The sequence below is a fragment of the Callorhinus ursinus genome, unplaced genomic scaffold (assembly GCF_003265705.2).
Source record: "Callorhinus ursinus isolate GAN/ISIS: 27379988/994484 unplaced genomic scaffold, GSC_fseal_2.0 scaffold5, whole genome shotgun sequence".
Taxonomy (NCBI): Eukaryota; Metazoa; Chordata; class Mammalia; order Carnivora; family Otariidae; genus Callorhinus; species Callorhinus ursinus.
The window spans coordinates 68,265,441-68,286,511 of record NW_027397067.1 but is presented as its reverse complement, the minus strand read 5'-3'; the positions used below and the strand labels follow the sequence as shown (position 1 = coordinate 68,286,511).

Here is a 21,071-nt window from a genome sequence, read left to right as displayed (position 1 = left end):
TGGCATTTAAGCAGTTCCTAATTCAGCTTTGTCCATTCTCCTGCTGCCCATGACAACAGTGAACAAGGCAAAAATGCATCCTGCCTGAAATTAAGACTTAAATTTTGAAATGATTCATAATAATTTTAAATCCAATGGAATATCTTGCAATAAAAAATTTTTAAAAAAATCTACCCAGTCTTCAGCAAATAGTTTTATTCATGTTCAAAGTGTGCTTCAAAGAAGATTGGAAGAAAATTCTTCCATCTTAGATTATTCTTCTGATGAAGACATTCAGGTCTCCATAAAATTAAAACAAGACAAGTACACTTCTAATGCACAAGCACTGATTCCACACACCCACCCTTGTCCCCACCAGATAATCAGTTTTCTTTCTCTCCTCATCCATCAACATCTTCCATCCCCAAGAAACCCAGCAAAGCAGAAAGTGTCAAGACTTTTGGAGGAAGATTTTGGAAGTGATTATCAACAGTAAGCAGTGAAAGCAAATACAAAAAAATATGTCGAAGCAGTGCATTTTGGAGATTAGACAAAACATGTTACGAATGTAGTAAAGATGGAAAGGTTCCCAGTTTGATAAAATAGAGGCATGTTACCCAGATATCTTACAGACACCAGAAAATGAGTTGGAAGTCTTGCCCATGACTCCAGTTGTAGAATGGAGATGGAAATCCAGCTTTCGACAACCAGGTAGCAGAGCTAGGGAAATCCACACATTATTGGCAAACAGCTTGTCTGTAGATACTTTGCTTCATTTGAGGCTGAGTGAAGAGTATTAGGAAAATAGTGAGCATATAAAATTGTAAAAAGGAGAGGAAAATATAAGAACATGTTTCTGAAAATGAAATCTTGCAACCCAAAGGGAAAGTTTTAAATTGAATATTCAATCAAATAAACCAAGAAAAAGGAAAGTATTTATTAAATAGGAGCAAAAATTCCCAAAGGAAAGTAGTCTGAAATAAAAAAACAGAATAAAATGAAAACAAAACTGAGTGAGCTACAGGAATATATATGTAGTTTTCATATCTATAAAAAAATTGTGGAAAGATATAAATGCCAAAAGTTGTTTATCTCTTGGCATTGAGGTCCCAGGTGGTTTTAATTAATTTTTTCTCTTTTTGTCTATGTGGGTTTTTTTAGTTTTAAAGATATTATTTAATTTTTTTAATTTTTTAATTTTTTTAAATTTTTTATTTTATTTTTTTATTATTATGTTATGTTAATCACCATACATTACATCATAGTTTTTTTTGAAGTATATATACATCGTCTTTTATTTGTAATTTATAAGTCTGTTAAAATTATGTGAAATTTCAACTAAGAGGGCATATATTCTAAACATATTTCTAACTTTTATAATCAACCAAAGAGTTAATGTAGTAGACATGTATAGTGAATAGGGTGCCTGTTTTGAAGTCTTTTGGCTTTAGTAAGTAAGTCAAACACATAAGTTTCTTTTTTGTTTTAAAATTTTATTTTATTATGTTAATCACCATACATTACGTTAGTTTTTGATGTAGTGTTCCATGATTCACTGTTTGCGTACAACACCCAGTGCTCCATGCAGTACGTGCCCTCCTTAATACCCATCACCAGGCTAACCCATCCCCTCACCCCCCTCCCCTCTAGAACCCTCAGTTTGTTTCTCAGAGTCCATCGTCTCTCATGGTTCGTCTCCCCCTCCAGCCTATGTGCTTTTAATTTTTTTAAATAGTGAAGTTGTATATTTTTAAAATAAAATTTAAAAAGAAGTTGGGTGAGCTAAAAAAAAAAAAGGCAAAAATACCAAAACTCTGGTAGCAGAATTCCAGACCATAATGAAGGCAGATGGAAGCAGAAAAGATAAGAATGTGGGGAATCAAATCAGGATGGTAGAGAAGAACTTGAGAAAACAAAGACAGGAAAATAGAGAGGACAAGGGAGAGGGTGATTGCATAAGACTAGGAAAGAGAATGAGCTGCCCATGCTTGCAGAACAGTGCTGGGTCTGCAACGGAAACTGACAAATGCAATGAAAGTGTTTAGGAAATCTCTGAGTACTCAGGAGACCTCTGCCCCAACAATGAAGGATGCAGATGGAAAGAGGTCATGTGTGCTCTGCAGAATCAGAGTCGTATATGTAGACACATCCTGGCAGACACATGAATTTCAAGTTTGAAGAGAAACATTCTACAAACATCTAGAGAGAAAGCAAGCTTCCCTTAAACAGGAACAAAAAGTAGACTAGTACTTTCTATAATACAAGATTTCTCTTACAACAAAATACTCATCTATAAAATAGAGGCCAAATGCTGCTAAGGAAACTCAACCATAATTAAAAGCTCCGGTTCTGAGGACTTAGTGAAATTAAATGCCACACAAAATGGAGCCTATGAGTCAAATGCTTATCTCACCCTAAAGGAAAAAATATCTATTTTCTCCAATTTCAATGTTATGACACATGCAAGTAATTTTAAAACAGCCCCTATGGTCTCTCGTGCTGCTAAGCTGTACCATATGTGACTTTAATTAAAATTTCCTTTTTCTTCCGCTCTTATCTGTATTTCAAAGATGTCTTATTTATGTTTTTTTTAATTGAGCCCATATAATCTTGACCATCTCCCTGCACAAATAGAAAGCAAATGCTTTCCTTAAGAGTTCCCTAGTGACTCTTTCACCAAGGGGTTTCAATAAATTCGGAGGCCATGAGTGTCTCCAATAAGTTTACTGAATCTTCCCTTATGTTCATGGTCTTTATGGCAAACATATTGAATCCTGTCTACTCCTTGTTCTCCACGGCTCCCAATCTTCCCCAAATTGGATGAATGTACGCTATGCCATCTCAATTTATTCCTTGTTTTCTCCACCTTCTAGTTTATCAGTGGGCAACCTTTAACTCCATCAAGTACATAAATGCTCAAAGAATAGACTGCATTATACCGGGGCTAACGAGAGACGCCATAGTCTCTTTAGAGTCCTGGCTTGCAGTGTCTTTTCTGTCAACTACAGAGACTCTGTTTTCTTTGGGGATTAGTTCCCCTGCACTAAGTTCTGAGCTGACGGTGGCCTTCCCTTGGATTAAGGCAGTGCAGTAGCAGGAAAAAAAAAAAAATTAGCTGCACAGCATATGTCCTTAATAGTTTGATAAAGGACGACAGGGGCATCGTGAAGGAGATGAGTATGGAAAGGATTCCTTTTTATTAAGCTTAGCAGGGGAGGAGGTTTAAGATACTCATTTCCATAGATAAACAAACAAGCCAAAGGAAAAGAACATCTGCGGAGAAGGGTTCCTCCAACATGTGGCAGATGTGTTTCAACAACAAACATATCCAGGAAGCATTTTAGCATTTAATTATTTAGCTATTTCACTGAGCTGAGGAGCAAGGAGGTGGGATGGATTGAGGAAGCATATTGTAAATTTACTGAGCCTGGCAATTCAATTCCAAATGCAGTTTAAGCCTCCACATGCTGAGGTTTCTCTCAGAACATATGCTAACTGCTTTTTGATACACAGACCCTGAATGCATTCTTCCCCTCCCACATGTGTGGTGGCTATCACTGCGAAGCATCCTCCCCTTCCCATCCCCCCACAACTCCCTCTTCTCTCCCTTGCATTTCTCTACTTTCCCTCTCTCTTTGCTTCCCGTGTTCCCTCCTCAAAACTCTTGCTGGGATTAACAGTCTTTCTAAAATGCAAATCTGATCACTGGATGTGTGAAAGAGAAAGAGAGGGACCTGGCATGAGAGCTTAAGGAAGGATTAGTCCAAAGCAAAAGAAAATTGATTAGGGACAGGAGGAAGGAGTAAAATAAAGCAGAAGCTGTCTATCAATTAGCCAAAGGGTTCAGAGAGGGAAGAGTTTGGAATCATGCGCAATCTGCCTTGTCCTAGGAGGGCCGTCAATAAAGAAGGCTATGCAAGCCTGTGTGCAGGTTCTTGAAAGCTAGTCAAGTGGAGAGCAAAGCAGTCTTGTTACAGTGGCCCAAGAGAAGCCAGACAACCTAATCGAGGATTCCCTGTCCTGCTCCTCTGTTGCTCACAGTGTAGAAATCCAGGGATTTTAGTGTGGTGTGCTGGAACTTCCGGTTCTCTCTCTCTAGACTTTTCTTCTAAGCTCCTGGCAAATGGTTGCCTTTCCTCAACTATCTGTCATCTGTGTGATGGTACATGTCTTCTCTCTTCTTAGGATTCCCTGTAATTTCTTGACCAGCTGGTAAATTCCTGCCAACCCTCTCAGATATAATCCCATCTCTGTTCCCTTCTGAGGCCTTCTTACTGGTCACCTTCATACCAAGTCTGGGTCAGTTATGGTGCCTGCATTCAGCTTCTGGAAAGCCCTGGCATGCCACTGTACGTGTAGAAGTTGTCACTTCACTGCTTAATCCTTTCCTCAACTAGAATATAAACTTTTGCAGGGGGGTATAAAGTGCTCAGCTTATGTGTATTAATGAATGAATGTCATAGTCAGGATTGCAAAGTCCACGGTGACTGAGATACACAGCATAGGGGTAGGATGGGGAGGTTAGGATATGCAGGGACATACCTCCCCTGCTAACCTATCAAGGGAAAAACTCTGGCCCAGAAACAATTTATTTTTTTTTTAATTATGTTATATTAATCCCCATACATTACAACATTAGTTTTTGATGTAGTGTTCCATGATTCATTGTTTGGGTATAACACCCAGTGCTCCATTCAGTACAAGCCCTCTTTAATACCCATCACCAGGCTAACCCATCCCCCCACCCCCCTCCCCTCTAGAACCCTCAGTTTGTTTCTGAGTCCATAGTCTCACATGGTTCATCTCCCCCTCCGATTCCCCCGCTTCATTTTTCCCCTCCTGCTATCTTCTTCTTTTTTTTTAAACATATAATGTATTATTTGTTTCAGACGTACAGATCTGTGATTCAACAGTCTTACACAATTCACAGCGCTCACCATAGCACATACCCTCCCCAATGTCTATCACCCAGCCACCCCATCCCTCCCACCCCCCACCACTCCAGCAACCCTCAGTTTGTTTCCTGAGATTAAGAATTCCTCATATCAGTGAGGTCATATGATACATGTCTTTCTCTGACTGACTTATTTCTCTCAGCATAATACCCTCCAGTTCCATCCACATCGTTGCAAATGGCAAGATCTCATTCCTTTTGATGGCTGCATAGTATTCCATTGTGTATATATACCACTGCTTCTTTATCCATTCATCTGTCGATGGACATCTTGGCTCTTTCCACAGTTTGGCTAGTGTGGACATTGCTGCTATAAACTTCGGGGTGCACGTACCCCTTCGGATCCCTACATTTGCATCTTTGGGGTAAATACCCAGTAGTGCAATTGCTGGGTCATAGGGTAGCTGTATTTTCAACTTTTTGAGGAACCTCCATACTGTTTTCCAGAGTGGTTGCACCAGCTTGCATTCCCACCAACAGTGCAGGAGGGTTCCCCTTTCTCCACATCCCCGCCAAAATCTGTCCTTTCCTGACTTGTTAATGTTAGTCATTCTGACTGGTGTGAGGTGGTATCTCATGGAGGTTTTGGTTTGGATTTCCCTGATGCTGAGCGATGTTGAGCACTTTTTCATGTGTCTGTTGGCCGTTTGGATGTCTTCTTTGGAAGAATGTCTGTTCGTGTCTTCTGCCCATTTCTTGATTGGATTATTTGTTCTTTGGGTGTTGAGTTTAAGAAGTTCTTTATAGATTTTGGATACTAACCCTTTATCTGATATGTCATTTGCAAATATTTTCTCCCATTCTGTCGGTTGTCTTTTGGTTTTGTGGACTGTTTCTTTTCCGTGCAAAAGCTTCTTATCTAAGGGCACCTGGGTGGCTCAGTTGGTTAAGCGACTGCCTTCGGCTCAGGTCATGATCCTGGAGTCCCAGGATCGAGTCCTACGTCGGGGGGGGGGTCCCTGCTCAGCAGGGAGTCTGCTTCTCCCTTTGACCCTCTTCCCTCTCGTGTTCTCTGTCTCTCATTCTCTCTCTCGAATAAATAAATAAAATCTTAAAAAAAAAGATGTATATTAGTTTAAAAAAAAAAGCTTCTTATCTTGATGAAGTCCCAATAGTTCATTTTTGCCCTTGCTTCCCTTGCCTTTGGCGATGTCTCTAGGAAGAAGTTGCCACGGCTGAGGTCGAAGAGGTTGCTGCCTGTCTTCTCCTTTAGGATTTTGATGGACTCCTGTCTCACGCTGAGGTCTTTCAACCATTTGGAGTCTATTTTTGTGTGTGGTGTAAGGAAATGGTCCAGTTTCATTCTTCTGCATGTGACTGTCCAATTTTCCCAACACCATTTGTTGAAGAGACTGTCTTTTTTCCATTGGACATTCTTTCCTGCTTTGTCAAAGATGAGTTGACCATAGAGTTGAGGGTCCATTTCTGGGCTCTCTATTCTATTCCATTGATCTATGTGTCTGTTTTTGTGCCAGTACCATACTGTCTTGATGATGACAGCTTTGTAATAGAGCTGGAAGTCCGGAATTGTGATGCCACCAGCTTTCCTTGTCTTTTTCAACATTCCTATTCAGGGTCTTTTCTGGGTCCATACAAATTTGAGGATTAGTTATTCCATTTCTTTGAAAAACGTGGTTGGTATTTTGATGGGGATTGCATTGAATGTGTAGATTGCTCTAGGTAGCATTGACATCTTCACGATGTTTGTTCTTCCAATCCATGTGCATGGAACGTTTTTCCATTTCTTTGTGTCTTCCTCAATTTCTTTCATGAGTATTTTATAGTTTTCTGAGTACAGATTCTTTGCCTCTTTGGTTAGATTTATTCGTAGGTATCTTATGGTTTTGGGTGCAATTGTAAATGGGATCGACTCCTTAATTTCTCTTTCTTCTTTCTTGTTGTTGGTGTATAGGAATGCCACTGATTTCTGTGCATTGATTTTACATCCTGCCACTTTACTGAATTCCTGTATGATTTCTAGCAGTTGTGGGGTGGAGTCTTTTGGGTTTTCCACATAAAGTATCTGCAAATGTTTATGTTTTCCACATAGAGTATCTGCAAAAAGTGAGAGTTTGACTTCTCTTTGCTGATTTGGATGCCTTTGATTTCTTTTTGTTGTCTGACTGCTGTGGCTAGGACTTCTAATACTATGTTGAATAGCAGTGGTGATAGTGGACATCCCTGCCATGTTCCTGACCTTAGGGGGAAAGCTCTCATAGGGCCAAGGCAAAAATGTCCCATCCCTTTTATTACATTTGTGTTTTTTTCAGTCAGTACTTTAGTTAGGATGCTTTGAATTGCAGGTGCCAGAAAACTCATCTCATCTAATTTTAGCAAAAATATCCAGCGTTTGTGTAGCTTTAGGGAGGGTTTGATCAAGCACTCATGATATCAGCGACGAAGATTCAGTTTCTCCCATCTCCTGGTTGTGTTTTGTTTCCCGTTGGCTTCATGCTCAGGACCCCTGGCAAAGCATGGAGCAGCTCCGGATGCCCAGCATCTTCACTGGTGGTCCATCCTGGAGAAGAGAGAGCCTGCTTCTCACTTGGCAGTCCCAGCATATGGTTTACTGCTCTGATCACACCATGAACCCATCCCCAAAGTGGTCACTGCTGCCAAGTGAATGCAATGTTCTGGTTGATGATGCCCCATGCACACATGTCCATCTCTGTAGGCTTCTTCATTCTAAATGTGTACACAGAAAGTGGAGAACAAAGGCATCTCTTATAGGTAGGGAAACTATATAATTTATTGGACAAACCAAGGCACTTCTGAGAGTGAAGGGAAGTACTGTTAATAATTAGACCACAGCATAAGCATAAACTGTACTGTCCCAGGCAACTCGGATGTATCATCATCCTAGGTGTAGGAAAGGCAAGACACTGTAACCCTATGTATATACATTTTATATGCATACATATTACCATGTGTGTATATGTGCATACATCTCTATACACATATACATATGTGTATGCTTCGTTATGAAGTGCTTTAAAATTTTTATTTTCCATAAGATCACAGAAAGGACTCTGGACAACTTCAGTGAAACATGTTCTTAGTTTTGCATCTTTTCCTAACCAGTAGATAACTTCGGGCAAATCTCTTCACTTCTCAGGTCCCTGTTTCTTCATCTTTTGAACACAGGTGCTGTACTAGGAATCTTTAGCATCCTCTCTGGCTTTATAGTTCTCTGGGATGACATTATGATTCAAAGACAGGACTAAACCCAGGCAGGTTGGGAGACCACTGACTTGAGACAGATTTTATCGCACACGTACATTATATGTACGTGTGTGTTGGCTCCCGGTGGCGGATTTGATATTATCAAAGCCGTAACAACAGAATGAATAACAGCAACAACCGTGTATGAGTGCGCATTATCTGCCAAGAATACTACTGAGCTCTTTATATGTTATTTCATTTGTCCTCACACAACTCAATGAAAGAAACATCACAACCCCATTTATGGATGAAGCCATCACTTTCATCAGCCACTCAGCTAATACCGAAAGCTTATCAAGTGCCAGACTTTGTTCTAGGTACTGAGGAAATCGTGACGAGCAGATTTAGTCGAGGTCTCAGACTTCACAGAATTTACATTCTTTGAAAGTAAAGCCATGAGGAGTTTGTCGAGCTCTGATTCATTCCCAGCTGAATGGCAAGACCAGCTCCCAGAGCGATGCAGCCATCCATGGGAGGCCATTGGCTCTTCACGGCTCCATCTCTGTGAGGTCTCAGAGCAGGGTCTGGCGCTGGGCCTGTGGTCATGGTTGGTGAGCAGGGCTGGACGTCTGCAAGGGGACTCAGACGTAGAATGAGGAAAACTGGGCACAAATTGGACCCTGCTGCCCTTGGCTTCTCTCCCTTATGACCTCTAACCAATGATGACCTTCAAAGCACAGTGACGACTCGCTCCCATCCCTTCTATCTCCCCCCGGTTTTTTTTTTTTTTTTTTTTAGTTTCTATTTATTTATTTGAATGAGAGAGAGAGTTCACGATGCGACAGGGAGCGGTGCGGAGGGAGAGGGACAAGCAGACTCCGTGCTGAGCACAGAGCCCAACACGGGGCTCCATCCCAGAACCCTGAGATCATGACCTGAACTGAAATCAAGAGTTGGATGCTCAACCAACTGAGCCACCCCCCAACCTGGTTCTTTAAAGGGAGGGAATTCTGAGAAATCCAGCTCCGGTTTTGCTAAACTGACACAGCACAGCACCCCTGTATGGGCAATGGGGAGGTTTGGGTGGTGGTGAGTTAAGAAAGTCAGACAATAAACAAACATTAAAAAAAATAAAACTATCAGATACCAGCATGTAGACAATCACAGTGGGATGCTGTGCTAGAGCCACCGGCGGCCACTTTGGATGGGCATTGCAAAACTTTTCAGTCGATATGTGGAGAAGCAGAGCCGGACCCAGGCAGCGTGGCTCTGGGGCCAATTATTTTATCTTCCACACAAATTCTGCACAAACTTGAAGGATAATAATAATTTCTTGGGGGCAGAGGCTATGTCTTTAAAAAGCAAATTCTCAGGCACCTTGCGAGAACAGCGGGATCAGAATCTCAAAGTTCTGGAACTTGTGGTTTTAATAAGCACCTGGGGTGTGATTTAGCAGACCAGTTTAGGGAACACTGAACCAGTACTTCGCAAAAGGGTAATAAATTCCTGAAATGAACTGCTTGCATATTTCAGAAAAGAAGACCAAATTATCCCTGGGTAAGTTTGAACCACCAGCCTTTCAGCTAACAACTGAGTATACTAACCAGGTGCACCACAGAGACAATGCTGCGGCTTAACTATGGCTTTAGTTCCAACGGAGAAGTCATCTCTATGCACCATTTTGTCTGGAATAAAACACAAGCACCCAGCAATATGCACACACACACACACACACACACACCATCGACTTTTCTGATTTATCATAAAAACTGTGTGTGTGTGTGTGTGTGTGTGTGTGTGTGTGTGTGTGTGTTCAGGAAGCAGAACCAGCAAAGCTTTTTAACTCCTCAAAGGTACTTAAAAAGCCCTGTGTTTAGACATCTCAGCAACTCCCTCATCCACCTGCGAGAGACATGTGAATGAAAATGTGCTTCATTTATATGGAAAGGCTTTCAGGCTTTAGAAGCACAAGCTGAAAGGCAAAACTTCACCAATAGCAATAGACATTCGTCAACATTAATGGAAATGTTCACTTCCCCCAGTGCTGAGGGCTTCCAGGGGGATTAATTGTTTAATATTCACAAAGGACTTTGAAGATGAAAAGACCCACATAAAGGCTGAAAATGAACACTCACTTTATTTGCTTTTCTTATCCTGGAGTTGAATCTGCAGAGCCACCAGGTCTTTGAAGCAGCTCCAAGATTATAATAATGATGACCACCCTTGGACTGGGGAGAACAGAGAGAGCAGGGAGGAATAATTTACCCTTAGCTATAATTCCAGCGACTGCAAAAGCAAGGATTTTGGTATCACACAGAATCCTGACTCTCTACCACCTGCCAGCTGTGTGACCTTGGGCAAGTTACTTACCTTGTCTGAGGTTCTATCTCCCTAGCTGGAAAAATGGTGTAATTATATCTACCTGGTTATTGTCCAAGTTAGAGGTGTTTAAGGACTTAGGTAGTATCTGGCATATTTTTAGTACCTGTGCAATTAAAAGGATTGTTGCTATTGCCAATGTTTGGGGATATTCATAAATAAGGTTTCCAAGGCTTGATGCTGCAAAAACCAACACTGATCCTAATTAAATAAAAAAATGACAAAATGGGAAGATGAGCCAGGATGACCAGCCAGAAATCTTTTGAATCTTTTGTGGGTATGTGTGTGTGTGTGTCTAAGACTGAGCTGTTACTTACTTAAGATTAAATAACTTTAAATAGTTCTTTATTTCATAGTCACTTTATCTTTTTTCTTCCCGTATCCCAACTAATCTATAACATAGCTCTTCTATCGACTCCCACTTATGCCTTCGCTGTAATCTTTAATGTTACTGCAGTGTTTGGCAAAGTCAAGAACTTAAGAAGTTCGTTCTGTGAGTCGTTGGAGCAGCTCTGCATGGAATGGAACACAGTGATCCCCTACACTGTAATATACTGGAGGAAAGGAGGCACTTGGGTTTTAGGCACCTGTCTCTATCTCATTTAGACATTGGGGATTATCTTCCCACTTTTGCCACATCAGGAGCACTCCAGGGAATGAGGTGGGAGTTGGCAAGATGGGATAGGAAAACTACGCTATTTACTCTGCTTTGAATTCTGCTCAGCTTTCATCCAGGTGGGGATCCACTGAGCTCCACTGCCCAACTTCTATTGACTGTCCCCTTGGGTGGGAGGCTGCTCCTTCAGTCATCTCAAGGAAGTAATGACATAGAGACTTTTTCCCATGTGCCGATCACACCCACTCTCTGAACACAATAGTTGTGTGTCCATGAATTAGACCACAGTGCCATGGGGAGAAAAAGAGAAAATCAAGGACCCCCACTAGGCCCATCTGCTCAGATTCGGAAAACATTTTTCTGTAGTGCACTGATTTACAGTACAAGCTACCCTGCTTCTCTGATATGTACAAATTAGGTGACTTAAGAACTTAAAAATTGTAGTGCCAGAACACGATGCCTGAAAGTTTGTGGTAGGGTTATGGCTCTTCCAAAATCAAGAAGGAGTTAAGAAAACAGAAGCCAAGAGTTTCTCTCTGGTCTTCTTTGTAGATTACCATGTTATAGGAGGGAAGGAAATTAGAGGGAGGCTTGGAAAGGTAGCTTATAAAATCTTTAAGAAAACATTCTCTCTCTGAGTCAGGTCTAGAAAAAATTAGAGGGCCACAATAATTGGGTTGTTGTGTGGGGTTTTTTTTTCCCCCTTGTTCAGGAACAATATTAATCATAAATAGCTCACTGAAAGAACTATCTAAGTGTTTGTGATCCAGGAGAAAAGAAATTTTAATTAGGATGCAGAAGACCTGAGTTTGAGTACTACCATTAACATTAATTAGCTCTGTGATGTTGGCAAATTCAATTAAACTCTGCTGGCCTTGTTTTTTGTTTGTTTGTTTGTTTGTTTAATTTGTAAATTAAGACAGCAAAAAGAAGTTTTAACTAGACAACTCACTAAGCTTTCACAGGAATTTCTCTGCACGTGAATATTTTTCTCCAAAGACAAAACACATAGTTGTCACTATTTAACTTCTCAGTGTCCTTAGTTGGGAGCTCAGGATATGCTGGATCCTCGTGATCACACGTTGGTGGGGAATGGATCACAGGCAGAGCGCTGGGGGTAGAGATTTGGCTCAAGGGTCCAGGGCATTATTATACACCCTGTCTTGGTTCGGTAAGGATCCATATCCATTGATATCCAAATGAGGAGCATATAAGTAGTATTCAGGAATACTTAATCTAGGACTAATTAATATGTTTTATAGGGAGTACCAAGAGCAGCTGCATGGAAACAACTGAGTATCCAGTGACAGCCCGGGATAAATACCGACTGCAGCCTAGGTGCAAGGTGTGGGGCCCAGCTGGGAAAAGTAGGAACCAGTCTCCATGGCTTCAGAGGAGGCTTTTACTAGGAAGGTAGAGCTGAGGAGGAGGAAACTAAGGCAGAAATCCAGGCAGAGAGTGCAAAATAATAAAGGTGCTACCTGATGGGAATTTAGGCTTACCTATATTTGGTGAAGCAATGAGTAGGTCTTGAGTCTTCTGTCTCGTGAACCAAGGTTACAAATGTCTAAGCTGAGAGCACGGTGAGAAGTGAGCTGCTAGAGATCTGCCCTCAGCCAAGATGGAGTAACAGGTCCCATTTACCCCCACACCTAAAACAAATGCAAAATTGGACAAAGTAGATGAAACACTGATTTTAAGACAATGGAGACAGGTAACCAAGGGCAGTGATTTCTAGGATGTAGGAGACAATTTGGTGAACCCCACAGTTGCGCCCAGTGAGAGCATTTTCAGGCTGCAGTACGGACAAGGAGGGGAAACATAGGCAAAGCCTGGTAGAATCCTTGAGTTGACGAAACAGTCTGGGGAGCCCCGGGTGGCTATATTTTCAAGGGCTGGAGAGGAAAAAGTTGCACAGAGAGAACTTTGCACACATACAGAGCATCTCCATTGAATGTCCAGCAGAATACTGAATGTTGGTAGGGCCAAATACTTGAGGCCAGGGAGAAATCCATCCAAAAGGATTGGGGGGAGCAGTACTTGGTACTCACACAGAACCATTAATACTGCCTGCTGTTGGGGCGCCTGGGGGCTCAGTCATTAAGCGTCTGCCTTCAGCTCGGGTCATGATCCCAGGGTCCTGGGATCGAGCCCTGCATTGGGCTCCCTGCTCCGCAGGACCCCTGCTTCTCCCTCTCCCACTCCCCCTGCTTGTGTTCCCTCTCTCGCTGTGTCTCTCTCTGTCGAATAAATAAATAAAATCTTTAAAAAAAATACTGCCTGCTGCTATGATTATCCTGAGTGTAAAGGAGAACCAGTAAGGAGCCTGAAAAAGGACAGTGATGGGGTCAGATTGGGTACAGCATGGTGAACTGATCAAAGGGAGGAAACCCAAATCTAAATAAATGTACAGAGGCGCCTGGGTGGCACAGTTGGTTGGGCATTGGACACTTGGTTTTGCTTGGGTTGTGATCTCAGGGTCATGAGAGGGAGCCCCACGTGGTCTCTATGCTCAGTATGGAGTCGGCCTGGGGCTCTCTCCCTCTCCCTCTGCCCCTCCCCCTCCCCCACATGCTCTCCCTCCCTCTCTCTCTCTCTCTAAAATAAATAAATAAAATCTTTAAAAAATAAAAATAAATAAATGTGCAAAATAACAAGAGATTATTAACTTTTTAACATTACATTTTATTTTATTTTGTATTTTTATTTTACTATTACACGCCAGGTCAATTACATGCACAATCTCACTTAATCCAATCGTGAACTGAGGTCAGAGAAGCAAATAAGTTCCTCAAGTTCACATAGAAAATAAGTGGGTGAACCAGGATTCATATGTAAATACGTGGTTCCAAAATCTGTACCTGGTCCCTAAATCATGCTGCTTCCTTGCCCAGCATTGACTAATTCAGTCCTGAAACTACCGACTGAAGTCTGACATTTGTCCTAAAAGTTGAACTTTGAGAGCAAAGCTCTTGACTTGACACTTGACAATATATAAAAATAATATTGATATAAACATAATAACAACTAGCATTTGTTTAATATTTAGTATGTAGCCAGTCTATGTGCTGTACCTGCACCCGTGCATTTAATACTCCCGTCAAGCAAGAAAGGAGTCTATTTATTTGTGCCTCTGAAGAGTCTAGCTGCCAGAACCCATATATTACCCATGCAGGCATCTCACGGTTCACTGCCCTCATATTAACCAGCCTCCTGACTTCAAAGCAGAAAAGACTTAGAAGCACACCCAAGATTAATGTGGTAAGAAAAGACAGCCCTGAAAGGAGAATAACATCACAGCTAATAAACAAGCTTCTCTTTACTGCAAGATCTTTATTTAATGTACAAAATGCAGGGGCACCTGGGTGGCTCAGTCAGTTAGGCGTCTGCCTTTTGGCTCAAGTCATGATCTCAGGGTCCTGGGATCGAGCCCCGCTCAGCGGGGAGCCTGCTTCTCCCTCTCTCTGTGTCCCTCCCCCTCCACTTATGCTCTCTCTCTTGCTTTCTCTCTCTCTCCAATAAATAAATAAAATCTTTAAAAAATTAATGTATAAAATGCAGAGACCCAGAGTGGTTCCTCAATACTAGGGACAGCTGGAGACTTAGCCAAGGTAATGTGAACTTTGATACTCTTCTGAGAACTGCATGATTTAAATATCATGTGCGGAGACTTATTTTCCTGTTTTGTGGTCAAGTGAAATGCTTAGCAAAATCTACTAATCTTGTTGGGTCCTGCTCCTCAGGTACAAGCCATTGGGTATTCTTTGAGTCCATGATTCCCTAGCATCTTTTCTGCCCACAACTATCTACCCACTTCTCCTTTTTGCTGTTTCAAGACAAAAACAGTAATGAATTACGATGTGCTAACCAGTATGAAGTTCCCCACTTTCCAGTTAAGAGAAGGGAGAGTGGACATTAAAGTTTCCCATTGACTCAAAAAAGAAACAACAAAATAAGAGTTTCCAGGCAGTGTAGCTCCTGAGGGGGGTGAGTGTTGACTGACAAAGTGATAGTCTCCCTATTAAGACTCTCATTTAATAATCGTATATTTCTCTGTCTGTGTGGGGGTGGGGAGGACGGAAACAGGGATGGAGAAGGACAGATGCGGAGTATTACTGCATATTTTGTCAATCCTAAGAAAGCTCTTGACAGACACTAATAATTGATTATAGAATTATATAATATTTTTCTCCCCGTCCCTCAGACTCTTTCTCCACAGAGATCAACTCTAGAAAACTACCAATTTATCAAACTGACATTTAAAATATATCCTATTAGCCTTCCATGAACCTGCCTCTCAACTTCAACATTTCAATGGTAGAGAATCCCTATGTTTAACACCAGCATGCCACCAGATCGTTCTAATTGTTGGAAGTTCTTTCTTGTATTAAATGTATTAAATCTCCTTTCAGTTCACATCTACCTAATTCCTAGTTCCGCTTTCTGGTCCAAATGGGAAAATCAGTGTATATTGCTCTATACCCAGAAGATGGCTTTCACACTCCTCTCTGCACATACCCTTATTCCATTCAAATCCCTTCCTCTTTTATTCAGGAATGAAGTCTTTCAAGACACAATTATTCATTGAGTACTGTATTTGGTGGTGGGGGTAAAATAGTGAGAAAGCAAGCCTTGTTCTTGGTCTTACGTAACTTTCTATCCAGCAGGTGAGAGAAGAAAGTGGCACTTACAACAAAGTGTGATATGTGCTAAGATCAGGGAAGCTCAGAGGGGTATGGAGGTGTAAAGGAGGGGCCAAAAACCCTGGAAATCTGGAGCAGGGGCTTTTGAGAGCTTTTAAGATAAAGTGAAGCCTGAGCTAACCCCTAGAAGAACAAGCAGGAATAGCAGGCAAGGGGTGGGTAGAGGGCAACTGTGTAAGTGGTAATCAGAGGCAGGAAAGTGATGTAGTAAAAAGAGTTGAATGCCCAAAGGATAGAAAATACGAATCAGCAAAATCCGCTAGGGTGCCTGGGTGTGTGTGTGTGTGTGTGTGTGTGCGCGCGCACGCACGTGTGTCTGGAGAAGTATACACATACAAGAACCTGAGGACTTTTAAAACCTTATTAGGTGATTTGGACATTATTCCCAAGGCTTTGGGGTGTACTGCAGCAGGTACAACGTTAGCACACTTGTATTTAGACGGACCACTCTCCGGCATGATGGATAATGCATGGCAGGCCAGGAGCCCTGTCAGGAGCCTATTACTTTATGAAGCAAGAGGAGGTGGGTAGAAATCAAGATAGTGGCAGGATGGTGGCATTATCTTGTCATCATGATGGTCACTCTCAGCTAATTAAGTTCAGTTCTTCAAAGTTCCTTTGATGATATAATACCTCAAATTGAACAAAATATTCCAGTTGTGACCTGACCATTGCTGAATAAGGATGGGCTATCCCTTTGCTTGTTTTGAATACTGCAGAAAATGGTTAGCATTTACTTTTTGATAGCTGGATCGCACTGTTTATTAATATTAGGATTGCAATAGGCTAGAACATATTAATCCTTTTGGGGGCTATATAGGCACAGATATTCTTTCCCTGACCATTGCGATATTTTTTTTTAGTCCAGGTACAGAATGTTGCATTTATGTCTGGTATAAGAAATGCATTTTAAGTTTTTCCCAGTGTTCCAGATTGCTGAGAACATTTCGGATTTTAGCTCTGATACTCAGATGATAATTCAGATTAAAAAGACTGTGGTCTTTAAAGTCAGACAGACCTTGGTTAATATAGCGGCCTGGCCACTTATTAGCATTAAATGCTGAAGGACTCGGCTTTCCTAACTGTAGTTTAGTTTTGTTTTAATGTATTTATTGATTATGTTATCACATGATATATGACTCTTTCTCTCTATATACACACACATACATATATATTTCTATATATATATATACACTAGTGCCCCCTTATCCATGGGGATATGTTCCAAGACCCCCAGTGGATTCCTGAAATCACAGAGAGTACCAAACCCTAAATATACTATGTTGTTTCCTATACATACATACCTATCATAGAGTTTAATTTATAAATTAGGCACACTAAGAGATTAACAACAATAACATAATAAAACAGAACAATTAAAAAACTTACTGTTATAAAAGTTATGTGAATGTGGTCTCTATCTCAAAGTAACTTATTGAAATCTATTGACCCTTCTTGTGACCATGTGAGGTCATAAGATGCCTGCATAAGACAAAGTGAGGAGAATGACCCCTCTGTTCCCTTAACTGGGAGAGGTAGCTGTTTCCCATGATTACTGTCTCCGTGTTACCTCTGTGCTTCCTTTTGGCTTTTCAGTTCTCCCTGATTAGCCAGTTTTCTATATAAAATTTCATATGTTAAAACCTGGTGTGGATCTGATTTCCTTACTAGACCCCCTTTTCATCCCAATGTCCTATCACTGGAAATTTTTATATTCTTTGGGCTAAATAAAGGGCAATCATTCCAGGTTGTTGGTATTTCCACCATGAAAACTATCTCTTAGTACTGGGGCAAAACAGCTACAGAAATGTGGCAGACTGCTTTCCAATGTGCACATCCAGCCCCCCAACTTCATAAACAGAAGTTTATTAGCCTTTGTGGTTTCCTGTCTTGGGTTTTGTTAATGGGGCTTTGAATTGACCCAACAGCAGAAATGAATAGCTATTCAGAAGTTAACTCCCCATTGTAGCACATATTGTTTAGCAAAGAATATGTGTTATTTACCAGGAACTCTTTGAGTACTTTACATGGATAAATTCATTTATCACCAATAAATGTATGGGGGATTTTACTACTGTCATCATCATCCCCATTACACCATGGGTCACCATGGACATTGAAGAGTTAAAAAATTGCTTTCAGTCTGTTGCAGTGAGTTTAAGGGTAATTCTCCAAAAGGTATGTCCGTCCAGAACCTGTCAATCTGACCGTATTTGGAAGAATGCTTTTTGTAGATGTAAGTAAGTTAAAAATCTTGAGATGAGATCATCCTGTATTAAACTGAATGAGAAAATTGAATAAGAAGCGTCCTTACAAAAGAAGAAAGGTGACATGAAGATGGAGGCAGGGATTGTGGAGTGACACAACTACAAGCCAAGGAGAGCTGAGGACTGCTGGCCACCACCAAAAGCCGGGAGAGACATATGGACCAGATTTTCCCTCGGAGCCCCCGGAAGAAACCCACTGTAATGACACTTTGATTCTGGACTTCTGGCCTCCAGACCATGAGTTAATAGATTTCTGTTGTTTTAAGTCACCATGTTTGTGGTAATTTGTTATGGCAGAATGAAATGAATGCATACATAGAGTTAGTAAGCATCAAAGCTTGGGCTTGAACCCAGCTAGTTTGCTCCAGAGCACAGGTGCTCAATGATGAAGGCATACTGTCTTCTATCCTGCAAAAAGCAGTTGACGTGATTTATGCTGAATTCTCTCAGTAGGTGGAGCAGAGGAGGTGAAAGATACAGGATTTGAGAAAACTTTTAGAGTTTCTCCCCTAGAACTGGGAATGGAATTGGAGTGTGGGTGCCTCACGGATTAGCCAACAGCACTGCCCCATCCTCCTGTGTGGTCACCATCCTCCCTTCCCCTCAGAGGTGATAATACCTCTGATGGGGTAGCTTGGTGATGCTGATGTGACAGAATATGAGGAATGAGAGCTTTCTAGAGCTACCAGGAAAGACTGCCTACCCAAGCTTAGCAACAGAAGCTTGTGGCCCTGAACCAGGAGCACATTAGGCATAACTAGTGTAAACCCCTTGAAAGCTCTGCACTATGAAAGACCCAAGACACAATCCTGGGGGAATGGATGTGGTAGCCTTCTTAATGAAGATTGAGATGGACTTCTATCAGCCTAGTGAGTAGGAACGAGAAGTAGGTGCAATTTAATTTGGAGAAATTGATAAACTTATGAATGTGGTGTTGATTGCACTTTACTGTTATAGGGAGTAAACTTCATAGCTCATACCATGACTTCTTTGTTAGTGCATATAAGATTTCACTAATGGGCTTCCATGGTTGGATGAGAGATCATGGATGTCTTCCAGGGACTATTCAAGTCATTGAAATTATATATAAAGTGTTTGTGTGTGTGTGTGTGTGTGTGTGTGTACCCACAACTCTGAAAATGTACTTTAAAGTGTTCATATCCTTCAACAAGGCAGGGACCACTAACTTACATAAATTGAAAGGCACCTTCCAGTCCTGACATTCTATGATTCAGCTATTTTGCAATGGAATAGACTAGGAATCTGTAAAATTCTTAATATCAAGGTACCAGTGAGGTAAATAGATGTTAAAAATTCACCTTCTACTCTCACTCTAGTTGAATAAAGAATATAAAGACATATACGCATATTCTATCGTCCCTGTTGTTCTACAGCGAAAATATACCCCCCTACTGTATTTCATTGAATTTACCTTTGTTCTGACCCCAGGACTCACGAGTTTTCAAGGTTGTTAGTTTGTTTAATCCAGGATTATAACTAACAATGGTTAAATTTAGAAATCAGAGATTTTCAGGTTGGTAATACCATTCTTTCAATTAAATAAACAACACAGCTCAGAGTATGAATTCAGGGAGATCTTATAATGTGCTCATAAAAACTTCATACTTATTTTTTATCCCCCAGGATATTGTAAGCAATACTTCCATGAGACTGAAGCCTGTGGGCCATGATGAAGACAGATAGGGCTCAGAGTTGTGACAGTTCTGTAGGAAAGTGGGGAGGAAAGGAATGGCTGACATATAGAAGTCTCAAGTTAAAACGTCGAGTGGATGGGTAGATGGATGGGGTGAAATATTTGGCAGCAAATAGTAAACGTCAGTTTAAAAAGGTCAGGGTTCGGGGGGGCGGAGCAAGATGGCGGAGGAGTAGGAGACCTAGATTTCGTCTGGTCTCAGGAATTCAGCTGAATAGGGATCAAACCATTCTGAACACCTACGAACTCAACAGGAGATCGAAGAGGAGAGTAGCAACAACTATCTGGACAGAGAAGCGACCACTTTCTGGAAGGTAGGACGTGCGGAGAAGTGAATCCGAGGCGATATTCGGGAGGATAGACGGCGGGGGAGGGGCCTCCGTCGGCCGCTTCTGGCAAGTGCTAGAGCCGCGGAGCACAAAATTGGACCTTTTAGAAGTTGGCTCCGCTGAGGGACGTCGCTGCAGTGGCTAAGCGGGGGTGGAACCCTCGCGGGACAGTGGGGTCGCAGGACCCTTGGGGTCACAGAAAGACCGGGGGAGCCTGAGTGCGGCAGAGCTGCCAGGTATCAGAGCAGGGAAGCCGGCTGCAGAGACGGAGCTGAGGCGCGGGCTCTCAGCTTGGGGTTGTCATAAACTGTGATCCGCGGCCCAGTCGGGCCACTGCTCCTGCAGCAGGTACCCAACAGGTGGCAGATCCGGGGAGACTCCCCTCCCTCCCCCGGGAGGAGCGGCGCGGGAATGCACCGCAGGGATCTGCTGGGTTGGGAGACTCCACACGGGGTCGGGTGCCAGAGATAGAAACGCTCGGTCACAGGCCGGGTGAGCACGGAGTGCGACCGGAGACCGGGGACAAGGGAGTGACTGCTTTTCTCTGGGGGCGCACTGGGGAGCGGGGCCCCAAGTTCTCAGCTCCTCCGGGTGGAGATTGGGAGGCCACCATTTTTGCCCTGGTCCTCCAAGGCTGTACGGAGAGCTTGCAGGGAACAAAAGCTCCTGAGATCAAACCCGAGCAGCTTGCTTAGCCCGGACCGACAAGGGCGGGGCAATTCCGCCTCCGGCAAAGACATTTGGAAACCACAGCAACAGGCCCCTCCCCCAGAAGATCAGCACGAACAGCCAGCAAGCCAAGACCAAGTTTACCGATCAAGGAGAACGGGAGACCTCCAGCGCTAGGGGAATACTGCACATAGAATTCATGGCTTTTTTTTTTACCATGATTCATTAGTTCATCAAAGTTAATTTTTGTTAACTGTTTTTTTTTTCTTTTTCTTTTTCCCTTTTTCAACCAATATCTT

The 21,071-nt window shown here is 42.1% G+C and overlaps 1 long non-coding RNA gene across 1 annotated transcript in view; it reads right to left on the bottom strand.

Annotated features, from left to right (window-relative positions):
* Window positions 1-12,709: 12,709 nt before the first annotated feature.
* LOC112823030 (uncharacterized) overlaps window positions 12,710-21,071 on the bottom strand; it is a 63,910-nt gene continuing 55,548 nt past the window's right edge. Inside the window, exon 3 of the long non-coding RNA XR_003207904.2 lies at window positions 12,710-12,742. This is a non-coding gene — a long non-coding RNA (uncharacterized lncRNA). The remainder of the gene's footprint in view (window positions 12,743-21,071) is intronic.